Source organism: Giraffa tippelskirchi, chromosome 10, assembly GCF_054371585.1.
Source record: "Giraffa tippelskirchi isolate mGirTip1 chromosome 10, T2T-mGirTip1v1.2.pri, whole genome shotgun sequence".
Classification (NCBI taxonomy): Eukaryota; Metazoa; Chordata; class Mammalia; order Artiodactyla; family Giraffidae; genus Giraffa; species Giraffa tippelskirchi.
The window spans coordinates 11,580,870-11,591,633 of NC_137284.1; the positions used below are offsets into that span (position 1 = coordinate 11,580,870).

The 10,764-nt window shown below is 47.3% G+C and overlaps 1 pseudogene; it reads left to right on the top strand.

The window, feature by feature from the left end:
• The first annotated feature begins 1,362 nt into the window (after positions 1–1,362).
• LOC145522586 (pregnancy-associated glycoprotein 2-like) lies at positions 1,363–10,466 on the top strand (annotated as a pseudogene).
• Positions 10,467–10,764: the final 298 nt, after the last annotated feature.

Here is a 10,764-nt window from a genome sequence, read left to right on the forward strand (position 1 = left end):
AGTCTGGGTTGGAGCCCTGAGTGGTTTTCTTTGCCTTCTTTGATTGATAACACACTTCAAAATTACTTTTTGTGTGTTTTGTTTGGCAGTCAAAGTTTTTCATAGCATGGACCCTACTGGAGACTTACACCAGATATATATCCATTTATCTTCAGCAAATTGACATTATCAAGTTCATTGATTGATATGTCCCTGGTGATCTTTCTTTGTAAATAGACAGAAAACTAACATATCTGATATGCATTCAGTCTCATCTTAAATCAACCAACTTGAATTAAATCCCTCTCTGTCCCCACTGCACTCCTACCTCTAGGCCAGAAATAAAAACCTGCATAGACTGAAGGCTGAATCCAGCACACAATGGTGGAGACACGGCTCCCACTATGTTTTGGAGGGATAAAACTTAGTTGCTAACATTAAAATCATGAACTTGCACATAAATATCCACACTTCTGACTTCTCCTGAAAACATGGTCAATGACCCGCTCTCCAGCATGGCTGAAGTGGAGGAGAGGCTGCTCCCAGTGGAAAGGCGTGCGCTGCCCACGGTTGAGCATCGCTGCCTGGCCCTTGTGTCATTTCTCTCACCTCCTGGACCATGAGTTTGTGAGAAATAGAACGCTAGCTCGATTAAGATAAAGACCACTTGTGTCTTGATCAACTTTGACGTTCCACCATCTAACTCAGACCCCAGCACACATGTCTTCCTTGTAGGTTTGTTGGATGACATAAAATGCCTTGTGGATGCATATGGCACTTCTTCCACTATTGAAATCATGCAATTGAAATACTGCTTTGCCCTAAATCTTTGATGCAGACTGGCATCGTAGGTGACCCTAATCTCTGCCATTAGACCCACTACCTAAACCCACTCATATGTCCCTGGGCTGCCTCCAAATTTTTCTCTTTTCCGTTTGACCTCTTTTCCTCCTAGCAATCAGCTCTCCAACGAGGACAGCAAACCATACCTCATGAAGTGGCTAGGCAGAGCACATGACATCATGTATATCTAGCATGGCCCCTAGTATTCATTTTTATGGTATTCTTAGCAGTTATTTTCTCCAAGTTGGCAAGTTTCTCCACGCCTTAGATGTCCATGAAGTTCACTTTGGTTTTCCAGTCTAGCCTCCAGGAAGAGATCACAGTAGAATTCTCTGTATTCTGAGAATTTTCTAAGTCCATTCCCCAAGGACAAGGATGGAGATAAAAATTTTATCAAGAGCTTTGTATTTTATCAGATCCATTAGTGGCCTAAAGGGGACAATCAGTGCAGGTTAGAGCACATATAACTAGAAGCTCCTGGTCAATACTGCATGCTAAAGAACAAAACCTTCCCTGAGTACTTGGAGTCAGGAAAGAAGCATGAAGTGGCTTGTGCTCCTCGGGCTGGTGGCCCTCTCAGAGTGCATAGGGGCCTGTAAGCGACATCATCTTCCTTTCTGGGTTAGAAAGGAATGGAATATTTCCCTGATAGTCTTAAAGTTCAACTCTTACTTATTGACAAGTACCTTGCTATACGTACTTATCCTCGCTTCTTTTGCCTTGGACTTCCCAGGTGGTGCTAGTGGTAAAGACCCGCGTGCAAATGTGGGAGATGTAAGAGATGCGGGTTCGATCCCTGGGTTGGGAAGATCCCCTGGAGAAGGACATGGCAACCCACTCCAATATTCTTGCCTGGAGAATCCCGTGGACAGAGAACCCTGGCAGGCTGTGGTCCATAGGGTCATACAGAGCTGGAGATGACTGAAGCAGCCTAGCACCCATGCCTGCACCTTGCTGTAAAAACTGTGGGTCCCAAGGGTCGAGGTGTAGGTTTGCATGGTTGCACAACTCTTGGGACCCCAGCATGTGGTGACTTGCTGAAAATGGAACTCCTTGCAATTGTTTAGTGCACAACCTATGCAAATCTATGTGTGTTCCTGTGGAATAGCATTTTTCTACATTTTATTCTAGGTGTCCTCTCTGTTCTCTCTCTACTTCAGTGTGTATATGTCTATGCCTGCATCTCTGTGTCTCTCTCATTTATCTCTCCATCTCTTTGGAAATCTCTGTGAGTGTAGATATCTCCGTGTTGTTTTCTCTTCTTTTAATTTTTCAATTTTGACTCATACTTTCTTCTTTAGCCTCTTAATTTCCCTAGTTTGTTTCCTATCTCCTGGATTCTTCTCTCAATCTTCTGCTCCATTTCTACTTGGAGAAAGATTGGAAGAGCTACTTCTATCCTGTTTTACATCTGACAAGCAGTGTGACCACAGCCACGTGACAAGCTCCTTGAATTTCAGATTCCTTCCCCATAAAAATAGGATAATGATCCTCTTGTACAACCTTCCTCCCTGAGCTTCCTTGAGAAGGATACAGTGGAATGGCAATAGCAATACTAACTGCTGTCTTTGTTGAGATTTAGTCTATATCAGGGTCATCATATCCATCACTTCACTTATCTCCCAAATTTTCTATATGGAGGGTGGGAATCATTACATTCCGCCTTTTTACCCAGGGGGAAGCTGAGAATCCAAATGTTCTTACCCAATGTTACACAACAGAACCTGTATTCAAACCTACATCTTTGCCATGGTATTTGCATGGAATTCCGTTAATAAGGTGACACTCAGAAGAATGCTTGGAAAATACACAGTGCCATTACAATGACAATTATACCTTAACACAGACAGCTAATTGTATCTTCTCCTTTGTTTCTTTTCCTAATCCTCGGTGAAAGTTTGCCTCTAAGGAAAATAAAGACCTTGCGAGAATCCCTGAGGGAAAAAAACATGCTGAACAATTTCCTGGAGGAACAAGCTTACAGACTATCCAAGAGAGACTCCAAAATAGCTATTCACCCCCTGAGGTACTTTCTGGATGTGAATTTGTAGGGAGGATGGCTCTCCACAGCGCCTCCTGGTGCTCTGGCCTAGCACTGGGACTCATCTGGAGGTGGCAGGTGGGATGTTGAGGCTGGGGCTCCTGCAGGAGGCAGAAACCCTGGGCACCAGGGACCCCATTCCAGAGGAGAAGGCATTCTCATCTACAACCCTTGGTCTGTGGCGACGGCCCAGCAATGACCAGGTGGCAGGTAAACATACATTTCTGTGTCAAAGATGTGTCATTAGTTTGAGGGAGATTGTTCCTTCTGAATTAAGTGAGCCACTCAGTTACAGATGAAGGGTGAGCCATCTCTGGTCAAAAGATAAAGCCAACTGCAGAGCAAGTGTGAATCCCCAGGCAGAAGAATTCAGCTTCCACATAGGCAAGAATCACAGCAGTAAAAAGTTACTGAATCCCTATCCTGTGTAAGGCCATAAGGATCTAACACTGTGGATATTGTTATTAGATCAAAAAAAGGACACATTTTATCTTCAAGATTGTGCAGGCTACCCTGAGAGATAGACAAAGGTAAAAATATGTCAAATGAAAGAGTTACCTGTGAGGTGTTTATGGGATGTGGTCTGAGTTTAGAGGGAGTGGCTGGGATTGATCAAGGAGGACCTCCTGGAGAAGGTGGTGCTCAGGCTGGGTTTGAAGAGGAGACTGGAGAGCTTCTCAAATGAAGGCACCAGGACTTCCCTGGAGGTCCAGGGCTTATGACCCTGGGCTTTGAATGCAGGAGATATCTTTTCAAACCCTGGTCACAGGGTGAATATCCTGCATACCACGTAGCGCAGTAAAAAATATCAACTGCAGGCACCTCTGAGAACAAAGGCTGTGAGCTGCATGGTGGTTGGAAAGTGATCTCAGGAGACATGTGACACCCAGAGGGAGGCAGCAGTGTGGGAATCAAGGGGAGCCAGATCTGCACTAACCCACCCCTCCTTTCCCCATAGGTGTCCTACGTGGATAACATCGCCTTTGGAACACCCCCTCAGGAGGTCCGGGTCACCTTTGATACAGGCTCAGCTGACTTGTGGGTGCCTTCCATCACCTGTGAAAGTCCAGCCTGTTGTGAGTACAAACACCCCCAACCCACCCATCTTTTACTTGCCCTGACTCTCCCTTCTCCACCCTTGGCACCTGGTTGACACTCATCTCTTGTGTCTACAGAAATACACAACACCGTCAGTCCTCAAAATTCTTCCAACTTCAGGAAAGCAGGCCAACCTATCACCATCTTCTATGGATCTGGGATAATTCAGGGATTTCTTGGCTCTGACACCGTTTGGGTAACGTGGAAACAAAAGCAGAGTCAGGACTGACTATGGAGTGACCTCTGCTTACAAAACAGATACAGGACCAGCTGGGAGGACCATCCTGCCCTAACTCCCATAGATACTGGCCATCTTACCCACAGGATCCTGTCCCTGGGGAGACAGTCTCCGTAGTGACACACAAACAAATGGATTAGCTCACTCAGAGAGTGGCTTGGGCTGTGGACTTGCAGCTCCTCTGCCCATGAGCAGCTCAGGGTTCATTTTGCTGGGAGTGAGAAAAAAGCACCAACTTTTATATTCTCAGACTGTGCCGGGCACTGCCGTGGTATTAAGTTGCTTAAACTTGCAACAACTCCACACAGCAGGTGCGTTGATTAGCTAATGATACAGATGAGGAAATTGAGGGGCCGACAGCAAGGGCTTTGCTGAGGTCACACATGTGGTAAGCAGTGGAGCTGTGCTGGCTTGTCAGGACTGAAGCTGGTGGTGGGTGTTTGGGGAAAGGATTAAACTGATCTGGGGACCCTGGGTGCAGTCAAGCAATCAGGTATCCGGGGTGGATATGCAGCAGGACAGAGATGTATGGGGGCCTGGTAAGTGTGTTCTCCACGTATGGGGCCTTTGGAAGTCTAGTAAAACCTATAGCCTGACTCCGCCAAAGTACCTGAGTAGTTTCCCTCTCACTCTTACTCTCTCTCTCTCATACACACGCACACAAACACACACATACCCTGCCAGCAACATTATATAATGGACTTCTCTCTTTCTGGGCAGATGCAGAATTCAAAATACATTACCATCAATGCAGTCCATTTCTGTCATCAGTTCATAGAGACACCAGAGAAGGCTCTCCTGCTCTTTACTCATTTTGCCCAAAAGGGGGCACCATTGGGTCCTGTCTGACTCTTGGTTGCCCCACCCATACAGAAGCCATGAAGCCAATTTGACTCACTCAGACGGTGTTTTTCAAGGACCAAATGTTTTAAAATCCGCAGACCCACATAAATGAAACCCAAATTCCCGTCCCAGCTCAGTCTAAGCATCTGAGGTCTACCGAGGACACAGAAAGACCTCAGTTCTCTGCAGTGCTAATGGCATCTCTTCCTCAGCCCAAGCCTAGACCCACTTAACAAACCTTTATGTGGGAACACTCTTCTCGCCCACAGATCGGGAACCTTGTTAGCCTTGAACAGTCGTTTGACCTAAGCCTGGAGGAATACGGGTCTGTATATTTACCCATTGATGGAATCCTGGGCTTGGCCTTTCCCTCCATCGGCATCAAAGTTACCATCCCCGTCTTTGACAACTTGTGGTCGCATGGTGTCTTTTCTGAGCCTGTCTTTGCCTTCTACTTGAGCAAGTAAGTGTGAGCTGGACAATCGCTCTCTCCAAATTAGTTTTAAGATGCTTTCAGTTGCATGAAAATTATGCAGCAATTGATACAGTAGTATCCTGAGAGATAATCTAACCCAGAATAACTATGGTCCCAGGGCCCCACCTGGCTTCACCACTGGCTTTTATCTAAGCTTATTGGAACACAACCATTCTCCTGGGCACAAGAGCTTGGGCTTGGTGTAGGGGGTGAGCGAAAAGGAAGACTAATGCAATGTGTCAGGATACGAGTTGGAAGAAAAGGCAGTAAGATTTGCTCATGAATTTAACATGGAAGGAAAGAGAAGGATGGTGGAAATCTTTCCTTCCTCACTAACATTTCACTGGGCACCCAGGACCAGCTACACAATTTGCAGGAGCCAGTGCAAAATGAAAGAGTGGGACCCAAAACAAAAGTGTGGGACTCCTTTTTTCAGCAAATATTTGGAATTTCAAGACAAGGAGAGCAGAGGCGGGGGCCCTGCTGAGTGTGGGGCCCAATGGACAGCACAGGTCACGGGCCAGTGAAGCCAACCCTGGGTGACCTGAAGCCACATCCTTAGTGCTTTAAGGCCTTGATTTTTCTGAAAAACTACACGCTGGCCAAGGGGAAAGGCAAAACCCTTCAGCACACTGTCCTCTGAGGGTATCTGGGCACTCAGGTCACAGGAGGTCCAGGGCTGCTTCTGAAGACTGAATGGATGGAGCCTGGCCAGGTGGCCAGGCTTCTAACCTCCTCTGTGCCTCTCATTAGCCAGCAACCGACCTCGATCTGGTTCTCAAATGCTCCTAGCCTTCATCTCTGCATCTGTAGATGGGGACCTTATTAGGGCCTTGATGGGTGGACAAGCACAGCTCTCAGACAGTGCTGTTGTTACTGTCCTTCAAGGATCCACTCCACCTTCTCTTCTCTCTATAGATGCAAGCTGGAGGACAGTGTGGTGATGTTTGGTGGGGTGGACCACCGTTACTCCAAGGGAGAGCTCAACTGGGTACCAGTGTCCCAATCTCGCCACTGTGCAGATAAGCATGAACCAGTAAGCCTCTCCCTCTGAGAGTCACCCCAAGTAATGTCCCCACATCTGTACATGGACACAGGCAGACACACAGTCAACAGATGTAGACACCACCTACAAAGACACAGACAGACATACAGACACACATGCAAAGACACAAGCAAGCACATATAAACGTGCATACCAGCCAGAGACACACAAGTACACACACAGAGGCACATATGAACACACACATACACAAATACAGAAACACATAAATACACAAGCCACCCGTGGGTTCATAATCACCACAGGCCTCCTGACCAGGGCTCTGAACAGGGTCCATCACAGGGTCCAGAGAGGCCTGTGCAGCTGGGGGAGGACTGCATCCCTGAGTGTGAGGTGGGGAGCATGGTTAGAGGACTAGACAGTGTGGTGAAAAGAGGATCAGGGAGAATTTCCTCAGCCTGAACAGAGCTGTGATAAGATGACCAACTGTCCAGGGAGACAAGAGACCAAGGAACTTCTCAGTACAGATAAATGTCAGTTAAAAACAGGGAAAGTCCTGAAGAAATGGGGAAAACTGGTCTCCTTAGGGAGAAGCCAGCCAGCAGTGGAGAGAGGTTGGCCACAGTCTTGGGACCCGAAAGCGACTCATAACAAGGGACACCCCAGGTCCCTGGGCACCCAGTGGGGCAGGGGCTATAACTGAGAGAATTGGGAAGGTGGGATCCCGGAGTGACTTGAGAACGAGAGGCAATAATTGATGAGCTTCTGTGTTTTTCCCTCAGATAAAAGCTTACCTGTCCTTTGAGGTTCTGTGTCTAGTCAGGTATCACCTGGTCAGGGTCTCAGTGTCTGAGCCCAGTGAGGGGGTGCTGCTCAGAAATACCCTCTCCCAGGGCAGCCGGTCTCCCCCACCCCCATGAGAATCTGCTGCCATAGGGAACCTCCATCTTCACTGTGCGTTTGTCCCGTTGTTGGTGAGACATCAGATACAGCTCTCTGGATGGTCTTCACTCATTATTTTCAGTCTTTCTTCACTCATCCAACAGACAAGCATTGTGCATCCACTGTGTGCCAGGCACTTTAGAGACATGATTAGAATAAAACTTTCCCTCATATCTAAGAAGGCAAATGTACAATAATTGACACACACACAAAGTGAATTATCACTTTGGTATATGCTAGACATGAAGGGCATCCCTTATAGCTCAGTTGGTAAAGAATCTGCATGTAATGCAGGAGACCTGGGTTCGATTCCTGGGTTGGGAAGATCCTCTGGAGAAGGAAATGGCAACCCACTCCAACATTCTTGCCTAGAGAATCCCATGAACAGAGGAGTCTGGCAGGCTACTGTCCATGTGGTCACAAGAGCCCGACATGACTTAGTGACTAAATCACCTCCACTACCAGACATGAGGAAAGGCCTACAGAAAGTGACCAAGACAGGAGACTGATATACACCAGGGGAAAGAGTTCCCTGAAACCATGACAGTTAAGCTGGAATCTGGAAGGTGAGGAGAAAGTAGCTAGTCAAAGAGGAGGGGGCTCTTCTAGGAAGGAAGACCAGCTTGTGCCAAGGTACAAAAGAGCCTGCTGTATTCAAGTACTTCATTCAAGGATGTCAAGGAAGGTGCTGTGATCAGAGCAAAGGAAAAGTCAGCGCAAGAGATGAAGCCCTGTTCAGGAGACAGTCAGGCAGGGGGCAGCTGTGAGGGAGCCTTCCGCATGACCCTGATGCCCGCTTTGTCCTACTGTCTCTGAGCATCAGCATGAACGGGAGTGCTGCTGCTTGTTCTCATGGATGTCAGGCCATTTTGGTCACAGGGATATCATCGATCTCTGGCCTAACAGAAGAAGTCACCAACATCCACAAGCTCATGAATGCCAAGACCAAGTGTTCTGAGGCGAAGGGACATGCCACAGGGTCACTCCCAGTCTCCCCACATAATAAGGATCCTCTGGGCCAACCTCTCTCCTTCTCTCTAACAGTATGTGGTTTCATGTGATGCTGTCAAGACCCTGCCTCCTGTCATCTTCAACATCAATGGCATCGACTAGCCAGTGCCCCCTGAAGCCTACATGATCAAGGTGAGGGGTCATCCCTGAGGGTTGATTCTGCAAACTGGGGATTGCAGGAACCCTTGGACTACTGCTGGGAGGAGGGCACCCTCTGCCTGCCAAGCCACACCATTGCAGAGGCTGCTGAACCCCTATGGCTGGGCCAGCACCTCCCACAAAATCAACCACTTGAGAGTAGAGGACAGTCTGGGACATGCATCCTCTTGAAATTAATGTGGCGACAGCACTCCGTGATGGCATGGTGGGAGTCACAAGGAGAGGGGAACACTAGGGGCTTCTTCCCTCATAGATCTTCAGTTCAACTAGAGCCCTCAGATGCAGGAACACGGAAAGTCAGCTCTAGTGATCCCTAAAATAGGGCATGTGATAGGGGGGTTGGCTGGTGGCAGTCCCTGTGTCCTGTCCCACCATAATTATTAACAGTCTCCCTTTCCTTCTTGAAATAGTCCTGGTTACAATGAATTACTTGTCTACCTTAGACCTTGTCTGCAACTTCCCCTTGCTAAGTCCCAGTTCCTACTCTGGGAGTTGGGCTACCTGACCCCTCTGTGGGGAGGTTGGATGCTAAGGTGAATAAAGGGTGCACAGTGACTGCTCAGCCCTGACACAGCAGGGAGGCTTCACATCAGCTGCCTGTGGGAGTTCAGAGCAGACTTTTGGGCTCAAAGAAGGCTTTGAGGAAGAGAGGGAATTGCAGTAATTCTAAAACCCCTGAATCTGGCGCCATAAGGAGGCCTGCTTGGGCCTAGGCAAATCTGCCCTGGGTTCCATGCAAATGGCACCCCACGGTGCTCTGCAAAGGGACCCTGGGGACTTATTAGGGGTGAGGAGGGCTGTGGACCGACCAGTGGGGATGGAGACCAGATAAGTCACCCAGCTAAGCCTAGAGTGGCCAAAGGCTGAGTGTGGGTCCAAAGAAGTTTCTCAGAAGGCCTGAGCAAAGTCTTCAAGAATGTGTTGTGAGCACTGCTTTGAACGCATTTAACATGCATAACCAACAGTGAGCTACTGTATAGTACAGGGAATTCTGCTCAGTGTAAGTTGGCAGCCTGGATGGAAGGGGTGTCTTTGGGACAAGGATAAGTGTATATGTAAGACTGAATCCCTTCACTGTCCACCTGAAACTCAGAATATTGTTAATCAGCGATACTTTAAAACAAAATAAAAAGTTTAAAAAAAAAAAAAAGGAGCTGGTTTTGGAACCCAGGAGAAGAACAGGCATTCTCTGCAGAGAAAGAGCAGGAGTCAGAAGGAAAGAAAGAGTGTGAGGAGAACCAGGGGACACTCTTGTTCTTTTCTGAAAAACTGTATTGCAGTGTGGCTGATCTTCAGTGTGGCCTTAAGTTCTGCTGCACAGCCAAGTGATTTAGCTGTACATATACAAATATATATATTCTTTTTCATTAGTTAATCAATAAATATTGAATATAGTTCTTTGCACTATAAGTAGGACTTTGTTGCTTATCATTCCTCTGTATATTACTTTCATTTGATAATTCCAAAATCCCAGCCCTCCCCTCCCCACACTCCTGCCATATGGCAACAACATGTCTTGGCCCTTTTCGTTTTTGGATGAACCCTCATATCCCCAGCTGCTGAGAAAATCACCGGATACTTACCAAAAGAGGGAAATAAAACCAAGAAGTGTGCCAGGTCTGGATATTGAGGAGAGAGTCGCAGGAAAGCACTCAGGCTGACTGGTGTGTGTCTCTAACTCCTCCAGGCTCAAAACTCCTGTCATAGCATATTTCAAGGGGGCACAGAAGCTAGCTGTCATGACACCTGGATCCTGGGTGATGTCTTCCTGTGGCAGTACTTCTCGGTTTTTGGTTGAAAAAATAAAAGGACTGGTCTGGCTCAGGCAGTGTAAATGCTTGGACTGGTTCAGGATTCAATCAGGCCACTCCTAACACACACTCGCTCACACTAGGGCACTCCTGCCCAGCGATGCTGGTGAACTGTGTTTGGTGCTCTGCAAACCCTATTCTCAGTAAAGAACAAAAAGTTTCATTCTTAATGATGCTAACACAAATGGGTGCTTCTTTTTGGGTCTGGGAGGTGCATAATAATTAGGGAGGATCTAAACCAAGTATGAACCACAAGTGAGAGGAGCTCAAGTCCAACTGGTTTCAAGGAAAGGGGAGACTTTTTGGAAGAACACTGGAGAT